This window comes from Lathyrus oleraceus, chromosome 6, assembly GCF_024323335.1.
Source record: "Lathyrus oleraceus cultivar Zhongwan6 chromosome 6, CAAS_Psat_ZW6_1.0, whole genome shotgun sequence".
NCBI lineage: Eukaryota > Viridiplantae > Streptophyta > Magnoliopsida > Fabales > Fabaceae > Lathyrus > Lathyrus oleraceus.
This window is the reverse complement of record NC_066584.1, coordinates 72,850,905-72,873,104: the sequence shown is the minus strand read 5'-3', so window position 1 is coordinate 72,873,104 and position 22,200 is coordinate 72,850,905.

Genomic DNA, 22,200 nt, shown 5'->3' with positions numbered 1-22,200 from the left:
CAATACTCGTGTGCATGAGAATTGGGTCCTCCATGCATGGGCCTGTACAGGCGCATGTGAGGCCCAAAAGCTGATGAAAATGAATGTTGAACACAAACCAAGTTGAATTGGATGTGTAATTTGAATGGCATTTGCTTGTGTATCAAGATTTCATGTGAATTCCATATTTGGACCTAAATGTTCCCTTCTTCAAAAGTCCCATTTGGAAAATCCAAACATAGGCATGTGAGTAATGGTTGGAAAGGTTTTGATGTAAGGAAAAATTGTTATGTTGGGTAAAAATCCATTTGAAGTGTGGAAATTGGTGAAATTGGAGTTCAAAGTGCAAGGTGCAAAACATGCAAAGGCAATGTTTCTAAATTTGGCCAATGTTCAAGCCCTTCTATCTTGATGATGAAAGCCTCAAATGAGAAAACATCTAACATACAAGTTGTAGATCTTTTCAATACAATCAAAATGGGATTAAATTTTGCATCATTTGGATTTTTTATGAAAGAGTTATGTGCACTTGAAGTTGGACTTTTTTGCCTTTTAATGCATTTGACCCAAAAGGACCTATAATGTCTTGCATAATCACATGTATTTTCTTTGAGATTTTGAAATTTTGTCCAACATAACATTTGAATTAGACATCTTAAGATTTCCAATGCATTTGATCCCACCTCAAAATCATAAGAAATGAATGAGTTATGTCTTTGGGAAGTTGACCCAAAATTAGGGTTTCAGCCAAAATGACCTATAATGTATTGGAATGGGAGATGGCCTTACAAGCTTCAAAACAATTTTTGATGAACATGAAAGTTGTTCATATTGTCCTTAAGAACATTTTTTCGTTTGGAACCATCTCCATTTGACTAACACATAAAAATTTAGGTCTCAGTGCATTTCAAAATAGTCAGATGAATTGACTGATCACCTTCTCAAGGCTATGGCTCATATCTTGATGAATTGATGATTGAGGACACTCAAATAAGTTCAAATATGCATGAAATGATGAATTAAAGAACTTCCCTTGATTGTATTTGATCATGGGCTGAGGTTGCTTCAAGAGCAAGGCATTGTGGTGGACGGATGAATTAGGGTTTCCTTGGGGCACAAACTTCAAACCCTTTGACTTGCTTTGATCAAAATGATGAATTGAGATGCTAGGCAAGCATATTTTATGGATGAGACCTTTGGGAACCATTATCATGCTTGCTATCATCTCCTCTTGACCTTATCATTGCACAAAGGATCTCCTTGAAGCTCTTGACCTGGTGATTGCTCAAGCTACAAACAAAAGATGTTAGTGACGTATTTTTGTGCTTTTAGTTAGTAAACAAAATAAGAAAAGCAAAGATATACAGTTCAAGCATGCTTGGTGATCTCAAACCACTCACAAGAAGTCCCACCCAAAGGCAAAGGGAACCAAGATGCTTATGATCCTTGAGGCAATGCAAATGCAATGTTATGATGCCATGAGGGATCTTAGGGACAAAATTAGGGTCTTACAGATGCCCCTATTTAAGGTCATTCTATCCGGAGAAGTGAAAATCTTCGTTTCGACGGGGTAGAATGGGCTTAAATAATAACAAAGAGACGAATTTTGGTCCCTAAGAGACCTCATGATGTAGATGTATGCATGCAAATGGTAAAACTCTGTGGGGATATGCGTCCACAAAAGAAAAATAAATCCGGAGAAACTAAAAATCCCAAAGGATTAATACACTCACTAGGGAGACAGAGACTCTGGGGGAGCGAAGGGTGACAATGCGTGAGCAGGTCACGACTTGAGACATGCTGAGAGACACATAGAGAATCCATGAAATAAATCAATGGAAGGACTCGAGCTGACTCGAAGATGCATGTATTGGGGAATATGCCAATACATCCAAAAATTATCCGCGACGGATACTTCGGATAAAAAAAATCCGGACTCAGGTGGGGATGTCCACTAAGGACTCAACTGAGGAAGATCCCAACAGAAATCTCCTGGGGAAGCAACGGGATGAGGTATTACCGGTTACTGGGTAATAAGCTCAAAAAGACGTGTGATCTAAACACCGGTATAAGGGTGAGAGAACAACATGCCCCGGAAGAATGAATATCTAAGACCGGTATAAGGGTGAGAGATATCAATCAACCAAATCATCTGAGGAAGACCTAAAAAGGTATATTTCAACTCAGGAAAATCTGACTCCACAGGGGACAAAAGTCATAATAGGGAGCAGAAGGAAGGAACACCAGGGATGCCGGTTACTGGGCATATAATAGGTGACCAACCAAAGCGTGAATTGGGGAATATTCCCGAAACACTCATCATTCGAAAAGAGGGCCAAAAGCAAACTCAATTATGGGATGGACATTCGATTCCAAAACAGGGATACAAATCTTACTCAACTAGGGAAGAACAAAAGGCTTCGACCAAAGAGTGCATGAGATATATTATCTATTACCGTCAGAACGTAGATAATATACTCGCATGGAAGATTATCCACAACCGGTTACTGGGTTAATAAAGGATAGATCGACCGAGAGAGAAGGGCATCGGGATACCGAAACTAGGTATATAATGATGACCAATCAAAGGAGCAACAAACATTACCGGCAACCGGTATGAAAGATGACTTGCTGGGGATAAACTGCCTAATCAGAGCAATTATCCAAAAAGAAGGGAATATCAACACCGAATATTGGATAATGATAATCGTCAAGGAGGGGATTACATCTACCGGATACTGGGTAGAAAACCACAGAAGAGTAACCGTCATCGGTTAGGATGAACAAAAGGTTAACTCTACAAAGGGGAGAAAATAGGGTTTACAACTACCGGTATAAGGGTAGAAAACCACAGACTCCGCCGAGGATAAGATGAATAATTATCGATTACTGAGCAATTATTCATTTATACCACGGGGAAACACAGGAAATAGTCACAAGAAGGCCAATTTAGGATCAAACCAAAGAGGCAAACTGAATCAAGACTCGTCCTAGTGAGGATATAACTCAATAGGGAAACCTATCCCAATATATGTGTTGGGAGGACGCAAAAAAAACCGTTGTCCACGAGGATATAACTCAGTGGGGAATGTGGAAGGAAAAATAAATACTTTCTGCTTAATGGGTTGACTCTATATTGAGGGATCAGACGCCGACATCTGCTTGGGGAATGTACTACCAACTAGCAGAGAATAACAAACAAAGATATATGGCAAAGAATGCAATATGAATATCCGAATGTTTGAAAATTATATGCACACATGCGTGGTTTATGTATGATGAATGCTGACAAACAGACATCTCTAACACAAACAGCTTCAAAGAAATAAGCACACAAACATCCGGTACTACATCTCAAGAGAGAAAGCCAAATTCCACGGAGAGTATCCAAGGTGATGAGGGCAAGAGAAACCAAGAAGCAACAAAATCTCTGCAGGGGATGAATCATCAATCCTTCCAGCTGGGGACAAGAGTTTATTGCATAGATAAAATTTGCTGCATAAGCAACTCCACTGGGGAATCTATCTGAGGATAAAGGGATTCTGGGGATCAACCACCAAGTACCGTACCCACCAAGGAGATCACATCTGCTGAGGAGGAAAGGTCGATACTCCGCTGAAGGGGAGAATGGTGAATATCTCAACAAGCATTCCACTTAGTAGGAGAAACCACAAAAGGCTCCGGAGGAAGAAGGTACAATCATGCCAGGAATATGAACAAATCTCTTACCCTGTTGGAGATCATACCATCCTTGGGAGAGCATTGAGGATCTCCTAAGTATCCTTTCGTCGTTGTGAATGTTCACTTTGTTTAAAAAACAAGTTATGAAAAATTCGTTTCTTCAAAACAATGAAATTTTCTCAATTAAAACATGCAAAACGTTTGTCGAATAGAAACAAATAAGAGTGCAAATAATTGGATAAAAGGCTCAAATTTATTTGATGGAATGGTAGTCTGCAAATGGCAAGACTCCATAGATCTTTACAGATTTGAAATTGGCGATATATATTGGAAAAGGGCTACATTGAACATAATGACCATTTCTCCACCAATTCTGAATTCGATGTATTCGAAGCTTCGGTTGATGACGAATGGGCGGGAATCTCTGACGGATGACAGTTGTAGAACAAAGTATTGTCAGGATGCAGTTACTTGCCAAATCCCTAATTTTTGCCTAGATTGCCCCAGGATGAGGTACTCAATCTAGCGGGATGCCTATATTCATTTTTTATTTCTCTAACTTTTGACTGGATCGCCCTTTCGGGTTTTCAATCCACCGAGACGCTCATTTTTGCCTAAGCCGTCCTTTCGGGTTTTCAACTTAGCGAGCTATTCTGTTTTTATTTCTAGGAGAAGTATTTCTTGACTACATTTGAATTCACAGGACGAGTGAAATCCTCCCCATCCATAGTTGTAAGTATCAAAGCACCGCCTGAAAAGGCTCTCTTAACAACATATGGACCTTCATAGTTTGGAGTCCACTTGCCCCTGGAATCGGGCGTGAAAGACAAGACTTTCTTGAGCACAAGGTCACCTTCTCAGAACACACGAGGCTTGACCTTCTTATCAAAGGATTTCTTCATTCTTTGTTGATATAACTGACCATGGCACATGGCAGTCAATCTCTTCTCTTCTATCAAGTTCAGTTGGTCATAACGACTCTGAGCCCATTCAGCATCAGTCAACTTGGCCTTCATCGAGACTCTCATTGATGGGATCTCCACCTCTACTGGGAGTACAGCCTACATGCCATAAACAAGAGAGAAAGGGGTTGCCCCTGTTGAAGTGCGGACAGACGTACGATATCCATGTAAAGCAAATGGCAACATCTCATGCCAATCCTTATACGTGACAACCATCTTTTGGATAATCTTCTTGATATTCTTATTAGCAGCTTCAACAGCCCCATTCATCTTGGGTCTATAAGGAGAAGAGTTCTGATGCGCAATCTTGAACTCACTACACAGTTCTTTCATCATTTTGTTCAAGTTAGATCCATTATCAGTAATGATCTTATCTGGCACACCGTAACGGCATATGAGTTGATTCTTAATAAACTTCACGACCACCTGCCTGGTCACATTTGCATATGATGCCGCTTCAACCCACTTGGTAAAGTAATCAATTGCGATGAGAATAAATCTGTGTCCATTGGATGCTTTCGGTTCTATCATGCCAATCATGTTAATTCCCCACATGGAGAAAGGCCAAGGTGATGAAATCACATTCAGAAGTGTCAGGGGAATATGAATCTTATCCGTATAAATCTGACACTTATGGCATTTCTTCACATATTTGCAGCAGTCAGACTCCATTGTCAACCAATAATAGCCTGCTCTCAACATCTTTCTAGCCATGGCATGTCCATTGGAATGTGTACCAAATGAACCCTCGTGGACCTCAGTCATCAACAGGTCTGCTTCGTGTCTATCCACGCATCTGAGCAGCACCATGTCAAAATTTCTCTTATGAAGCACATTGCCATTGAGGTAGAAACTTCCTGATAATCTCCTCAAAGTCTTCCTATATTTAACAGATGCCCCCAGGCGGGTAAGTCTGACTCTGAAGGAAGAACTTGATGTCATAATACCACGGCTTATCATCTTTCACCTCTTCTACTACAAACACATGAGCTGGTCTGTCCAAGCGCATTACAGTGATATTAGGGACTTCATTCCAAAGTTTAACCACAATCATCGAAGCAAGTGTAGCAAGAGCGTCTGCCATCCGATTCTCATCTCGAGGAATATGATGGAAGTCAACCTCAGTAAAGAATGTTGAAATCCTCCTCGCATAATCCCTATATGGAATGAGACCAGGCTGATTCGTTTCCCATTCACCCTTAATCTGATTAACAACGAGGGCCGAATCACCATAAACACCAAGATGCTTGATCCTTAGATCAATGCATTCCTCCAATCCCATAATAAAAGCTTCATACTCAGCCATATTATTTGTGCATTCGAAAGTTAGCCTTGCTGTAAAAGGAATATGTGTGCCCTGAGGAGTAATAATCACTGCCCCAATACCATTTCCATACTGATTTACAGCGCCATCGAACACCATACTCCATCTGGAACCAGGCTCTGGCCCTTCATCGAGTGTAGGCTCATCACAATCTTTCATTTTCAAATACAGAATCTCCTCATCCGGAAAATCATATTGAACTGACTGATAATCCTCGATCGGCTGATGTGCCAAGTGGTCAGCCAAGATACTACCTTTAATAGCCTTCTGAGCTCGATACTCAATGTCGTACTCAGATAACAACATCTGCCACCGGGCGATCCTCCCTGTTGAAGCAGGCTTCTCGAATATGTACTTGATTGGATCCATTATGGATATCAACCAAGTCGTATGATTTATCATATACTGGCGTAAGCGCTTAGCAGCCCAAGCCAAAGCACAGCATGTATTCTCAAGCATTGAGTATCGAGACTCACAATCAGTGAACTTCTTGCTTAAGTAGTAAATAACATATTCTTTCTTCCCTGATTCGTCTTGCTGACCAAGGACACAACCCATTGAGTCTTCAAGAACAGTCAGATACATGATCAAAGGTCTCCCTTCCACGGGCGGAGACAGGATCAGAGGCTCAGATAGATACTCTTTAATATTGTCAAAAGCTTTCTGGCAATCCTCGGTCCAATCATGGGACTGATCTTTCCGGAGGAGCTTGAATATCGGCGCACATGTGGCAGTCATGTGGGATATGAATCTGGAAATATAATTCAAGCGGCCAAGAAAACCTCGGACTTGCTTCTCAGTTTTGGGCGCAGGCATCTCTTGTATTGCTTTGACCTTTGCAGGATCAACCTCAATACCTCTTTCACTGACAATAAAGCCCAATAACTTGTCGGAACGGACTCCAAATGTACACTTGTTGGGATTCAGACAGAGCTTATACTTCCTCAAACGCTGAAAAAGCTTCAACAAGTGCTCTACATGTTCAACTTCCGTTTTTGACTTGGCAATCATATCATCAACATATACCTCAATCTCCTTGTGCATCATATCATGAAACAAGGTGGTCATAGCTCGTTGATACGTGGCTCCGGCGTTCTTCAAACCGAAGGGCATCACTCGATAACAGAATGTTCCCCAAGGTGTGATGAATGTTGTCTTCTCCATATCCTCGGGTGCCATCTTGATCTGATTATATCCGGAAAATCCATCCATAAATGAGAAGACATTGAATTTAGCTGTATTATCTACCAACATATCAATATGTGGTAGAGGAAAATCATCCTTTGGACTAGCTTTATTCAAGTCTCTATAGTCCACACACATTCGGACTTTTCCGTCTTTCTTAGGCACGGGCACAATATTGGCCACCCATTGAGGATATGCAGAAGTCACCAGAAACCCCGCATCAATTTGCTTCTGAACTTCCTCTTTGATTTTCACTGCCATATCAGGATGAGTTCTTCTGAGCTTCTGCTTCATAGGCAAGCACTCAAGGTTCAAAGGTAGGAAATGTTGCACAATATCAGTATCTAGACCGGGCATGTCTTCATATGACCAGGCAAAGACATCAACATATTCTCGTAGCAATTCAATCAACCCCTTCTTAACAGATTCTTCTAGGAGTGCCCCAATCTTCACTTCTCGCACACAACCCTCAGACCCCAAGTTGACTGTTTCCAGGTTCTCAAGATGCAGCTGAATGATCTTCTCTTCATGCTCAAGTAGATGGGTAATCTCGTCAGGAATTTCTTCAACATCATCTTCTTCTGCCTCAAATACAGGGAATTCAAAGTTGGGAGATGGTGTTGGGTCATTATGTTCAATGGGTTTGATCAACCTGCATAATGGTTTTGGATATGAAAAGCTTTAGAATTCAAACAAGGCAATCATTATGCATATGAAAAGATTGACTTTATTTTATTTTTAGGTTTTATGTGATCACCAATTTCATGCAAAAAGCAAAAAGGGAAAATAATTGGAAAAACAAACATTTAACATGAATTTATTGAATGAAAATATCATTGTATTTATGCGCCTACAATGTCATCACTCCTCCCTTTGGCATGGGAGAAGGGTTTTTAAACACAATGAACATTACTTCGACTTATGGATAACTGTTGGAATATCCACAGCGACCCAATTGTTGCAGATTCCACCAGGGATGATGAAGTTGCCAGAATCCTCTTCATCCTCTTCCAAAATGGCAGCAGCCTCCTCATCTTGACCAGTGTGGATGAAACCTCCACTCTTGAAAAGCCTTTGTGAATTAGAAATCCCAGAAGAGTAACCGATGCCAGCCCGAGACTTGTTGTCTTCTAGCTCAATCATTTTCCCTAAACCAGCAGTTGCACCACACTCAATGGCCAACTTTGCATCTTTATAGGAAGCAAATGAAGGAGTTCTCTTCTCAATAGGCTCAACAATAGATAAAGCTTGGAAAGGAGTTCCAACTTCATCCTCAGCATCTATGTATGAGAAGGAAGACAAGTGGCTAACCAGGAGAGCCTTTTCTCCCCCTACCACCACCAGCTTCTTATTCTTCACAAATTTCAGTTTCTGGTGTAGGGTGGATGTCACGGCGCCTGCCTCGTGAATCCATGGTCTGCCTAAGAGACAGCTATACGATGGGTGAATGTCCATAACCTGGAAGGTAATCTGGAAATCACTTGGTCCGATTTTGATTGGGAGATCAACTTCCCCAATCACAGTTTTGCGAGACCCATCGAAAGCCTTCACAACTACTCCACTCTGCCTCATGGGAGGCCCTTGATATGACAGCTTTGTAAGAGTGGTTTTTGGCAATACGTTTAATGATGACCCAGTGTCCACCCGCACATTGGACATGGCGTCGTCTTTACAACCCATAGATATATGTAATGCCAAGTTGTGGTCTCTTCCCTCCTCGGGGAGATCAGAGTCACAGAAACTCAAGTTGTTATAAGCAGTAATGTTTGCAACAATGCTATCGAATTGTTCTATCGTGACATCATGATCTACATATGCCACATCCAAAACCTTCTGTAGAGCCTCTCGATGTGGTTCTGAATTCAAAAGCAATGATAACACCGATATTTTTGATGGCGTTTGTAGAAGCTGGTCTACAACATTGTACTCGCTTCTCTTGATGAGCTTTAGCATCTCATCACAGTCTTCTTTCATATTGCCGCTTGGGCCAACAGAAGCAGGAGTTCCCAATGTAGAGGAGGGCTTAATAACAGGTGCCGAATTCGGAGTGCTCACAGCATTCCCAATCGGGCGTTCAACAGAATTAGCATTAGCTTGGGGCTTTGAGGGTGCTGAAAATACACGACCACTGCGGGTCAAACCACTAACATCCGTAATGTTAACAATAGAGGAGGATGGCAAAGACACTTCTTTCCCATTTTCTACCGCGACAGCATTGTAGCGATAGGGAATCGCCTTTTCATAAGAGTATGGTATTGGTCCAGCTGGCTTGATGGTTAATGTAGGAGAAACCTTCTGCTTGCTACCATCATACTTGATGATAACAGGTTCGGGGATCCGGAATACTGGTGAAATTACGTTGACCTCGTCAGCATCTTCGTCAACATTTCTGTTTTGAAGGATCTCAATAACTCCTTCATCCAGCATTTCCTGAACATCTTTGCGCACCTGGCGACAACCTCTTTGATTGCCAGAACAGACTCGGCATCTATCGTGGTCATGCTCATAATGACTATAATCACACAGCAAACGATGCATCTTGACCAGCAATTGTCGAATATGACTGACATATTTGACTTTGTATTTTCCAGGGCAGCCCTGGACCATGTTGACAGATTTCCCATGCTCGGGCAATGGGTTCTTCTTCACATTAGGACCTACGTCCTCGAAACACAGAATGCCACACCTCACAAGGTCTTGAACCTTGCTCTTCAAAGGGTAACAATTCTCTACGTCGTGGCCGGGAGCACCAGAATGGTAAACACAGTGTAACTCAGGCTTATACCACCACTGGGGGTTAGCAGGTATAGTCGGTGGGTCTCGCGGAGTAATCAACTTCCTCTCTATCAAAGAGGGATATAATTCTGCATATGTCATCGGAATAGGATCAAAGGTGACCCTTTTTCTCTCGTAACTCGTGCTGATTTGATTACTGTTTCGAGGCTGGTAGGCCTGCTGTTGCGGACGGTGCTGTTGTTGTTGATATTACGGATGTGGTTACTGACTGTTGTGATGTTGCTGGTACTGTTGATTGTCTCTGAAAACCGGTGATATATGAGCCACCTGGTGCTGGTTACCGGCGGAACGCACGTTCTTCCTCCTCACAGAGGGTCTTCTTGGTTTCCCATGGGAGGTCACAGCATGTGCCTCTCCATCTTTCTTCTTTGCAAACGCCCCATAATGTTTGGCAGAAGAGCCTTCTTCTCTAGTCAGACGTCCTTCTCTAACCCCTTCTTCTAGACGCATCCCCATATTCACCATCTCGGTGAAGTCAGAAGGAGTGCTAGCAATCATCCGCTCATAATAAAAAGAACTTAAGGTCTTCAAAAAGATCTTAGTCATCTCTTTCTCTTCTAGCGAAGGCACGATCTGTGCTGCTAACTCTCGCCACCTCTGGGCGTACTCTTTGAACGTTTCCTTGCCCTTCTGGGACATGGCCCTAAATTGATCCCTATCGGGAGCCATATCCACATTGTACTTGTACTGCTTGACGAAGGCCTCGCCAAGATCGTTGAAGGATCGGATGTTCGCACTGTCTAAACCCATGTACCAACGCAGAGCGGCACCAGACAGACTGTCCTGAAAGTAGTGGATGAGCAGTTGGTCATTATCGGTCTGAGTCGACATTTTCCTGGCATACATGACCAGGTGGCTGAGAGGGCAGGTATTTCCCTTGTATTTTTCAAAGTCAGGGACCTTGAATTTCACAGGGATCTTCACATTAGGAACCAAGCAGAGTTTGGCAGCAGACTTACCGAAAAGATCCTTTCCTCTGAGAGTTTTCAATTCCTTGCGAAGCTCAAGAAATTGATCATTCATAGCATCCATCTTCTCATAAACATCTGGACCCTCAGACGGCTCAGAATGATAGATGGTGTCGTCTACCCTGGGCATAGTATGCACGACAGGAGGAGGAACAGCAAGGACCGGGCTAGATGTCGGCATAGAAGCAAAGGTGGGAGCAGGACCCTCGGGCATGAAATTGGGAGGCATCCTCCACGGGAATCCGGCTGGCATGGCCGTTGGAGCAAAGTGTGCACTGGATGCAGGCACAGTCGAGGAGACAATCTCAGAGATGATTGTCCTCTAGGGAGGAGTTGAAGGTGTCAGAGAAGACTGGCTTTGGGCAGCCAAGAATGATTCCATCAAGGCACTTAATCTGGCCACTTCCTCTTTCAGCTCACGGTTCTCTTGTTCTAGATGATCCATCAGTCTTGAAATGTTGGCTCTGGTGTAGTACCGGTGAGTCAGCTTGTCTTCAAAGTAAATGAAGAACACAGAGTTAGACCACAGGACAAGAAGCCGGGAACAAAACCTGCTTATGCACATGATGCATGCAATGCTCGTGCATATGATTTTTCTTTTATTTTCAAAGGAACTTTAGGGTTCTATTTGCAATTTTTTGGAAATATTAAACATTTATCACATATGGAAATATCTCATCAAATAATATCGGGGAAAAGAAGTACAACATTGTCAATCATATACAAGAGAAAAGGAAAATAGTCATCCTATGGATCCCTAGAAACAATCATCTAAAGCTCTGGACACAGGAAGATAGGATGCACGAAGCCTCTTCACCTCCCACTCGTAGGCTGCCTCCATATCTGCTTTCTCCTTGGCGAGTCGGTCATACTTCCTCTTCCAAAACTTGGAAGACTGAGGAAGTAGAGAGGTTCATGCATCATTAGGATCATCAATAACCTGATGTTCGAGGAACTCTATCAAAGCATCCTTCTCTTTGATTTGCTGAAGCAACTCTTCTCGTTCACGGATCCAAGCACGTGATCGGTCTTCGTCTCTCAACTCCTCTACTCCTTGGTTAGGGAGGGTTGAAGGTCCAGCCATAACCAAAGGTGTAGGTCTTGGATACTCATAAGGCATGAGATACTCAGACGCTCTCTTCATCACCCAAGCAGTGTACGATTCCGTAGCAATACAATTCTTAGGACCCAACTCCTTCCTTCCCTTCCTATGAATCTTGCGCCAAGCGCGGACCATTCTGCCCTTCAAGTTTTGGGGATCTTTACCCTCCTGGAAGAACACACCCTCTAACAGAATGTTATTGGGTTTATCCTTTAGGGGGAACCCAAGCTGACGACGTGCTAAAACAGGGTTGTAGTTAATCCCACCACATGTACCAAGAAGAGGTACATTGGAGAATTCACCACAAGAGTCGATAATCTGCACACCATCATACACACGGTTGTACCAAGAGATATCATCATTAGTGAGAGACATAAGTCTCGTGGACCACCGTAGACATCCCTTGTTCTCTTTGAAGGCGACCGTCTGTGGTAAGTGAGAAATAAACCACTTATACAATAGAGGCAAACAACACACAATGGCACCACCACCCTTTGCATTCCTCATATGCAAAGAGAAATAGGTATCACCCAACAGAGTCAGAACGGGATTAAGAGTAGAGAAAATCCTAATAGCGTTCACATCCACAAACTTGTCGATGTTGGGGAATAACACTAACCCATATATGAGAAGTACAAATATGGCCTCAAAGGCGTCCTCACTCGTGGCCTTCCCATACACAGTAGCTTGAGCAATGAGGAACTCAGAAGGGAGACCTTGAATTCCACCTTTGGTAGTCATATGAGCACCAACCAGAGATTCATCTCTGTGCAACATGTCTGCTATCTCTTGAGAAATAGGAATACTCTCTAAGCCACTGAATGGCAACTGGTCTAGGATAGGTATACCCACAAGGTAGGCGTACTCCTCAAGTGTAGGCAAAAGCTGGAAATCTGGAAAAGTGAAACAACGGTACAAGGGATCGTAAAACTGCACCAATACACTCATCAACCCTTCTTCCACCTGAGTAGTCAGAAGAGGAAGAAGCTTCCCAAAATGGGCCTTGAAACCCAAAGGATCTAATACATAGGATGTCAGATTCCTTAACTCTTTCAAATCTGGTTGTCTGAAACTGTACTTCTTTGTATTCCTTCTTTGTCTTTCCATGTCTGAAAATTTTGCAAATAAGCCCCTTAAGTTCCTTGAAAATTTTCTTCTTTATTGATGATATGGATGCAAATGAGTGCATGAATGCATGAATGCAACAATCACACTCAAGGATCAAGCAAAGCACACCAAACAAAGGTCATGGGATGAATCATGTCATCCTTAATATCAATCATCCATTTTGGTGGATTATAGTTTACACCTTATCAACACCCAAGTTCCATTGATATTAAGGATACATGAACGGATCAACCATGAATCAAGGGTTTGTTGCAAGTCACGAGCATGGAGTCTCGATTAAGAACCACCCAAAGGGAGTGTACTAGGGTTTAAACCTGCCAAACATGTTCTACAAGAGGTTCCCACAACCATCATCCCATCTTTCGGATATTATCGGATAAACGACTACTCGTATTCCAAAAATATTCTCAAGAGAGACTCTTATGAGTGTAGTATCGCGTAACAATCGTATCAAATATTACATTTGAACGACTTTCGCACTACATCCTAAGAATAGGCCAAGATGGGATTGGTAAACTAAGGTCCTTGGCTTCTAAGATCTATATTGGAAAGAGTAATGTCTAACCACAACTTACTTGTGTGACATTATTGATCCCAACATGACCTCCACCAAGTGAATGGACTTGCAAGTCAACTTGCTAAGGAATAACTCCACACAAGTCAACAAGACTACGTCATTCTCCTATCCTAAGTGCACACGAGTCCGGGTATAGAACTCATCTCACAAAGATCACCAAGCATACAAGGAATTAATATCAAGAAAATCAATCATTACATACAATACAGTAATCCCAAATTGCACAAAAATATGTCACAAAACAATACAACACAATATGAAAAGTAGGCAAAACCCACTAGGCAAATGCTCCCCGGCAGAGTCGCCACTTTTCTGTAGCGGGGTATTCGTTACCATTAGAGATATTGACTAAATCCAAGGTAAATCATACAAGTCGAGTCGCCACCGCACTTCTATTTATCCAAAGGAATGGTTAGAAAGCGAACAAAAACCTAAAAGTTTTAACAAAAACTAGTAAAAGAGAAACAGAGATCTGGGTAAGGGGGTTGGTTATGTAATGGGAAGGTGTTAGGCACCCAAAACATCCTAGGTAATCCTAGGGAGCCCTTTTCATACTTGTTGCAAAGTTATTATTTTGTGAAAGTTTATTTGTGCAAACATGATTGAAGTGATGAGAAGAGAATATACAAGTTATTTACATTTTGTGTTTGGATGGATAAACCCATTGCCTACGTACCATCTTATAAAAAGATTAGGATCAAAACCTCGGAGTTCGGGGTAAAAATCTCAAAACGAGTTGGTGAATTGATTGGTCCAAAAGCCTTGAGGTCTTTTGTTATCCAAGGGAGAAAACTCAACCTAAAACCAGAAATCCACCATGTGAGGATAGCTTCAACATGCTAGTGAGAGGTTAACCCTATAATAAGCATGGAAAACTCATTGTCCATCACTAAGGATATAGGTGACTATTACATCTAACACAAGGATAACTCAAATCTAATAGCTAAAGGTTATGGAAAATTTGATTAAGAAAGTGGCAATTGGAACCACAAAAAGACATTTGAATGGGTTATATTTACCAATCGGAAGTATATACAAAAATGGTCAAAGTTGACTTAAAGATTCAATTCAAAATAAGTGTTATGAAAAGAAGGTTTGAAAATCAAAAGCCTAAGGCTTAGGTTTCTAATGTTTGAAAACAATGGTTGAATGTTTGCACAAAGAGTTCTGGCTTGAGTTAGAATGGAGAGAAGAAGAAGAAGGGCTAAAGTCCTAAACAAAGAAAAAAGATGAGGGATGAAGAATCAAAACCACAATGGAGTCCCTCTCTTGAGATCATATTGATGATCCAAGTAGCTCCCATCCTTTGGAATAAGCAATCACAATAATAGTAAGCTCAAGCAATCAAACAAGTCTCTTAAGAGATCCCCAATGTATCTTGTGTCTTTCTCTTTGGATGAACATGGCAATGGCCCTCCAATTTGAGCTCTCATAGAATTCCCTAGCACAAAAGCACACACATCAAAAGTTTCATGAAGTAAACCAAGGATGGACAAGAGTGAGTTTAGAGATTTGGTCCATATTCATCATTAAGGTCCTTTCACTCCAATTTTGCATAGGGAATATCCTAGAATCTAAGTCCATTTCTCCATTCTTTGCATAGGGTATGTCCTAGAATCTAAGTCCACTTATTTGCATTTGGTTTTCAACAATCAAAACAAAACACAAGCATAAAAATATATACACAATTATGTGCTCAAGCGAGCAAAAGGCAAATGGAATTAACATAAACATGTGCTCAAGTGAGGAAAGAGAAAAGCAAATGGATAATATGTGCCAGAATAGTAAATTGCATAAAAGTAAAGAACAAAAAGTAAATGTTAGTTGTTAATGGTTAGTGTTAGTAGTTAGTGTGCCATAAGGCAAATTTAGCGCTATGTTAAGCAATCGTAATTGGACTTATGTAGAAGTTACAACTATCTGAGACCGGTCAATAATAATGTAGGCAACAACACAAGTTAGAAGACTTGATTAGTGAACCAAGTTCCAACAACTTGGCATGCCAAAAAGGAAAAGAGAATTGATCTTGTATTGGTTTAAGCCTTTTGCATGATTTAGAAAACAACCTATCCTTAATGCAAAGCCATTCACTTGATCAATTGATCAAGATGAATTAGATTTGAATCAAGGAAGATTAAGTCTCCCTAATCAATGCTAGCTTATCAACCTTCAACTCATTGATCAAAAAGAAAGAAGAAGAAGAAGAAGAAGAAGATGAAGGAAGGATAATGAAAATGGAAAGATCAAAATGCATAAGATGGAATAAGATGTACCAATCCATATGTATTGACCAATTGACATTGAAAGTCAAAATCAAACAATAAGAAATCAGAAATGAGATGGAGATTGGAGATAAAACAATGAGCATAATATTTTTTGCATTTTTAATATTAAAATAAACTTGGATTAAAAAAAAAGGTCAAACTTCAAATTTACTTCAAATCAACCTTGAAAGGTCCAAGTAATTTATCCCAAGTTCAACAAGGTCAAACAAAGTTTGACAAAAAAATTCAGCATTTTTAAAAGTCAGAAACTATTTTTAATCAATTAAAAATGAATAAAAATAACCTAATTGAATTAAAATCTCAAATCAATTAAAAAATTGATGAGAATATTTTTCATAGATCCATCATCATTCAAATAGGTTAGGAAAATATTTTTGTATTTTTTAAATATCAAAAACTATTTAACATGAATTAAAAATAACCAGAAAAGAGAAAATTCACAAAAAATATCAAATGACAAAATAAAAAATATTAAAAATCATTTTAAGAAACTAGAAATTATTTGGAGACTAATGCAATTGGTCCCATAATTTTTGGATTAAAAATGAGAGAGTTATGAATTTTTGAGATAAAAGGAAATAAAGAAAATAAAACCAGAAATTAAAAAAAGATGGAAAATCAGGAAGCGTTGGATCACGTTCATTAATTGACGTGGCCAATCTGATGGTCCTAAAGCGCGCGCTCATGGTGAGTCCCGGTCAATGCAACCACACGCTGATTAAACAAAAGTCATAACATCTAAAGGTTGGGATTGAATGTGGAAATGAGATCCAACGGTCCAGATTCAAACTGGCAATGGGCGGCCACCGGAGCCACCTTCTTCTCCGGTGAGCTTCCAGATTCCGGCCAGATTTGCAGGTTTTCAAACCTTCGCCATTTTGCACGATCCATATACCAAAATGAAGCTGGGGTGATGTACATCACCCCTGTAACCTTGAATCACACTCAAGATTCCTATAGGTTAAGAAATCTGAGGTGGAAGATTCAGGTATGAAAAATGCAGATCAAAGAAAAACCAAATTGAAGCTACCACTAGCTTGCCTCTCAAGTGAGGACTTCAGAAAACACTTTGGCCAGGCAAATGGATCAATATATGATGAGTTTCGAAGAGAATACCAGTTGAAGAGCACACTTGAATTCTGGAGATTTGAGCTTGATTCCTTGCTTGCTTTTCCAAAACAGAAGATCAATGAGTTGGAGGATGAAGGTTTAGAAGCTCTAGATCCAAGGATTCAACCAGATGTAGTTGAATTTTGGATCTGAAAATTTTAAAGAAAAATGAAATAGCTTCTTTGGTAATGGTTATGGATTCAGTTGTGCAGCATCTTAGGCGCCATTAGGTTGAGAATTGAATGAAGAGGAGCATGTATTTATAGCTGAGCTTGAAGCAATGCAAGGTAATACTCGTGTGCATGAGAATTGGATCCTCCATGCATGGGCCTGTACAGGGGCATGTGAGGCCCAAAAGCTGATGCAAATGAATGCTGAACACAAACCAAGTTGAATTAGACGTGTAATTTGAATGGCATTTGCTTGTGTATCAAGATTTCATGTGAATTCCATATTTGGACCTAAATGTTCCCTTCTTCGAAAGTCCCATTTGGAAAATCCAAACATAGGCATGTGAGTAATGGTTGGAAAGGTTTTGATGTAAGGAACAATTGTTATGTTGGGTAAAAATCCATTTGAAGTGTGGAAATTGGTGAAATTGGAGTTTAAAGTGCAAGTTGCAAAACATGCAAAGGCAATGTTTCTAAATTTGGCCAATGTTCAAGCCCTTCTGTCTTGATGATGAAAGCCTCAAATGAGAAAACCTCCAACATAAACGTTGTATATCTTTTAAAGACAATCAAAATGGACTTAAATTTTGCATCATTTGGATTTTTGATGAAAGAGTTATGGGCACTTGAAGTTGGACTTTTTTGCCTTTTAATGCATTTGACCTAAAAGGACCTATAATGTCTTGCCTTATCACATGTATTTCCTTTGAGATTTTGAAATTTTGTCCAACATAACATTTGAATTAGACATCTTAAGCTTTCTAATGCATTTGATCCCACCTTAAAATTATAAGAAATGAATGAGTTATGTCTTTATGAAGTTGACCCAAAATTAGGGTTTCAGTCAAAATGACCTATAATGTATTGGAATGGGAGATGGCCTTCCAAGTTTCAAATCAATTTTTTATTAACATGAAAGTTGTTCATATTGTCCTTAAGAACATTTTTTATTTTGGAACCATCTCCATTTGACCAACACATAAAACTTTAGGTCTCAGTGCATTTCAAAATAGTCAGATGAATTGACTGATCACCTTCTCAAGGCTATGACTCATATCTTGATGAATTGATGATTGAGGACACTCAAATAAGTTCAAATATGCATGAAATGATGAATTAAATAGCTTCCCTTGATTGTATTTGATCATGGGCTGAGGTTGCTTCAAGAGCAAGGCATTATGGTGCACAGATGAATTAGGGTTTCCTTGGGGCACAAACTTCAAACCCTTTAACTTGCTTTGATCAAAATGATGAATTGAGATGCTAGGGAAGCATATTTGATGGATGAGATCTTTGGGAACCATTATCATGCTTGCTATCATCTCCTCTTGACCTTATCATTGCACAAAGGATCTCCTTGAAGCTCTTGACCTGGTGATTGCTCAAGCTACAAACAAAAGATGTTAGTGACATATTTTTGTGCTTTTAGTTAGTAAACAAAATAAGAAAAGCAATGATATACAGTTCAAGCATGCTTGGTGATCTCAAACCACTCACAAGAAGTCCCACCCAAAGGCAAAGGGAACCAAGATGCTTATGATCCTTGAGGCAGTGCAAATGCAATGTTATGATGCCATGAGGGATCTTAGGGACAAAATTAGGGTCTTACAGGTCTCATATTTTTCTGACCTCAAATGAATTTTTAATGAATTTTTGAAAATAAAATGAATTAACAGAAAATAAAAAGAAAAATGAAATAAGCGAAAAAGCCTGAGCCACATGATGCGCTTCATTAATTGACGTGACACTTGTGTATGGTCCAGATCTGAGGAAACACGGTGCACACATGTCAAACGCGCCACAAAACAAGTTAAATGAAGTAATTAAATTGGACGCGCACAATTAGATCATGGAATGGAGATCCAAGGGCCAAGAAGCAACACACGTGGTGGTGGTGGTGGAAACCACCGTCTTCTCCGGCCAGACACACAAAATCCGATCACATTTGCAGAGAAATGAAACTTAATGAAAATTAAAAACAAGGCCATGGAAATGAAGCTCGTGTGATATAGATCATCACTGTACCAATGGATTTCCCTCACTCTTCCTATATTGAGAGAAAGATGAAGGAGAAAATCATGGTGCCCACACGGATTGTTCATGAAACGATAAATTGAATGCATCACAAGCTTGCCTCAAGTATGAGGACTTCAAAGAACCACAGAAATGCAAGAATGCTACATTGAATTAGGAGTTTCAGATCCAAAAAGTTTGAGATTATACCTTTGAATTGATGAACATCTGGCCACGAATTCTCCAAGATCTTTGCTCCTTCTTGATCTATGAATGTAATGGAAGTGATTGGCTAAGGAATTTGGCTTTAAAACTCAACTAATGATACTGAATTTCAAGCTCGAAAATCTGAAGAAAAAAAAGTTAGTGATTCCTTTGGTGAGGGCTATGGTTTCAGTTTTGCAGCACTTGGGATCTCCAAAAGGTTGTTGAATGAAGCTCATGAGGGTGCTATTTATAGCTGAATGTGGCTGATCACACACTTCTCATATGTGCATGGAATTTGAATTTTTGATTGCATGGGCCTTTGTGGACGTGTAGAAGGCCCATGGATGGCTGAAGCAACTTGCTGATATCACATGAAAAGCATTTGGTCGTGTGCATTGGACTGAAGCATGCATGCAATTCAAGTTTTAGCATAAAATATCAAATATGCACATAAATGAAAAGAAATTCGAATCTCCCAAATGGTAGATCCAAATGAGCATTGTGAGTAATGGTTGGAAAACCCTTGAAATAAGGAACAAAAGTAATGTTGGGCAAAAAATCATTTGGCATGTGAAAATTGATCAAAACTGGCTGGGAAAATTCAAGTACAAAACATATTCAAATCATTTTGAAAAAGTTCACCAAAAGTAAGCTTGCTCAAACCCCTCTGCTTTCATGATACAAGCTTCAAATGAAAACATCTCCAACGCCAAAGTTGTAGATATTTTCAATATGGTCAATCTAGACTCAAAGTTTTCATCATTTGGATTTTCTATGACAAAGTTATGGGCATTTTAAGTTGGGTACTTTTTCAAATTCAATGAATTAGGTCCAAGATGACCTATAATGTTTTGCATTATCACATGTATTTTATTTAGGATTGTGAAATTTTGTCCAACATAACAATTGAATGATATATCTCAAGATTTCCAATGCCTTTGGTCTCACCTCAAAATCATAAAAATTAAGGAAGTTATGCCCTTGATAAGTTGACCTAAAATTAGGGTTTCAGTCAAAATGACCTATAATGTTTTGAAATGAAGTATGACCTTCCAAGCTTCAAATAGATTTTTGATGAACATGAAAGTTGTTCATATAGTTCTTAGGAACATGTTTTCTCTTGGGGTCATCTTCATTTGACAAACACATCAAAAGTTATATTTCATTGATCCTCAGCTTAGTCAGATGACTTAACTCGTCAACTTCTCAAGGTCAAACTTCCAATCTTGATGAATAAATTCTTGAGGGGCCTCAAATAGGCTCATAAATGCATAAAATGATATATTAAAGAACTTCCCTTGATTAAATTTGATCAAAGGTTGAGATTGCTTCATGGGCAAGGCAAAGTCAAAGCACAGTGAAATTAGGGTTTCCTTGGGAAACAATCTTCAAGCCCTTTAGGTTATCTTGATCAAATTGGAAAATTGAGATACTTGGGAGGCATATATGATGGTTAGGAACTTTGTGGACCATTGTCATGCTTTTTCTCATCTTTATCTAGCCATTTCATTGGGCTTAGGAGCCTCCTAGGAGCATTGTGGAGCACATGATCACTTGAGCTTCAAAACAAAAAGAGTTAGTGACATATTTTTGTGCTTTTGGTTAGTAATCAAATAAGAAATGCAATAATATACAATACAAGCAAGCTTGGTGATCTCAAAACACTCAAACAAGTCCCAACCCTAGGGTCAAGGAGCCAAACATGTTATGATCCTTGAGGCAACGCACTTGTCAATAACATGATGCCGTGAGGGATCTTAGGGTCAAAATTAAGGTCTTATAGATGTCCCTATTTAAGGTCATTCTAGCCAGAGAAATGAAGGTTAAAATCTTCGTCTCGACGAGATAGAATGAGCTTAAATAATAACAAAGAGACGCATTTTGGTCCCTAAGATACCTCATTATGCAAATGTATGCATGCAAAATAAAATCTTTATGGTGAATAATTGCCACAAAGGAGAAGAAATTGGGAGGCACTGAAGGTCCATAGGAGTAACACACTCATTAGGGAGACAGAGACTCTGGGGGAAATAAGGTAAAAATGCATGAGCAGGTCACTGTAAGACCCTAATTTTGACCCTAAGATCCCTCATGGCATCATAACATTGCATTTTCATTGCCTCAAGGATCATAAGCATCTTGGTTCCCTTTGCCTTTGGGTGGGACCTCTTGTGAGTGATTTGAGATCACCAAGCATGCTTGAATTGTATTATTGCTTTTCTCATTTTTTTTAATCACTAACCAAAAGCACAAAAATATGTCACTAACATCTTCTGTTTGTAGCTTGAGCAGTCACAAGGTCTAAAGCTTCTAGGAGATCCTTTATGCAATGATATGGTCAAGAGAAGATGAAAGCAAGCATGGTAATGGTTACCAAATCTCTCATCCATCAAATATTCCTCCCAAGTATCTCAATTCATCATTTTGATCAAAGCAAGTCAAGGGGTTTGAGGTTTGTTTCCCAAGGAAACCCTAATTCATCTGTTCATCAATTGTGCCTTGCTCATGAAGCAACCTCAACCCATGGTCAAATACAATCAAGGGAAGTTCTTTAATTCATAATTTCATGCATATTTGAACTTATTTAAGTGTCCTCAATCATCAATTGATCAAGATATGAGTTTTGGACTTGAGAAGTTGATCAGTCAATTCATCTGACTACTTTGAAATGCACTAAGACCTAAACTTTTATGTGTTAGTCAAATGGAGATGA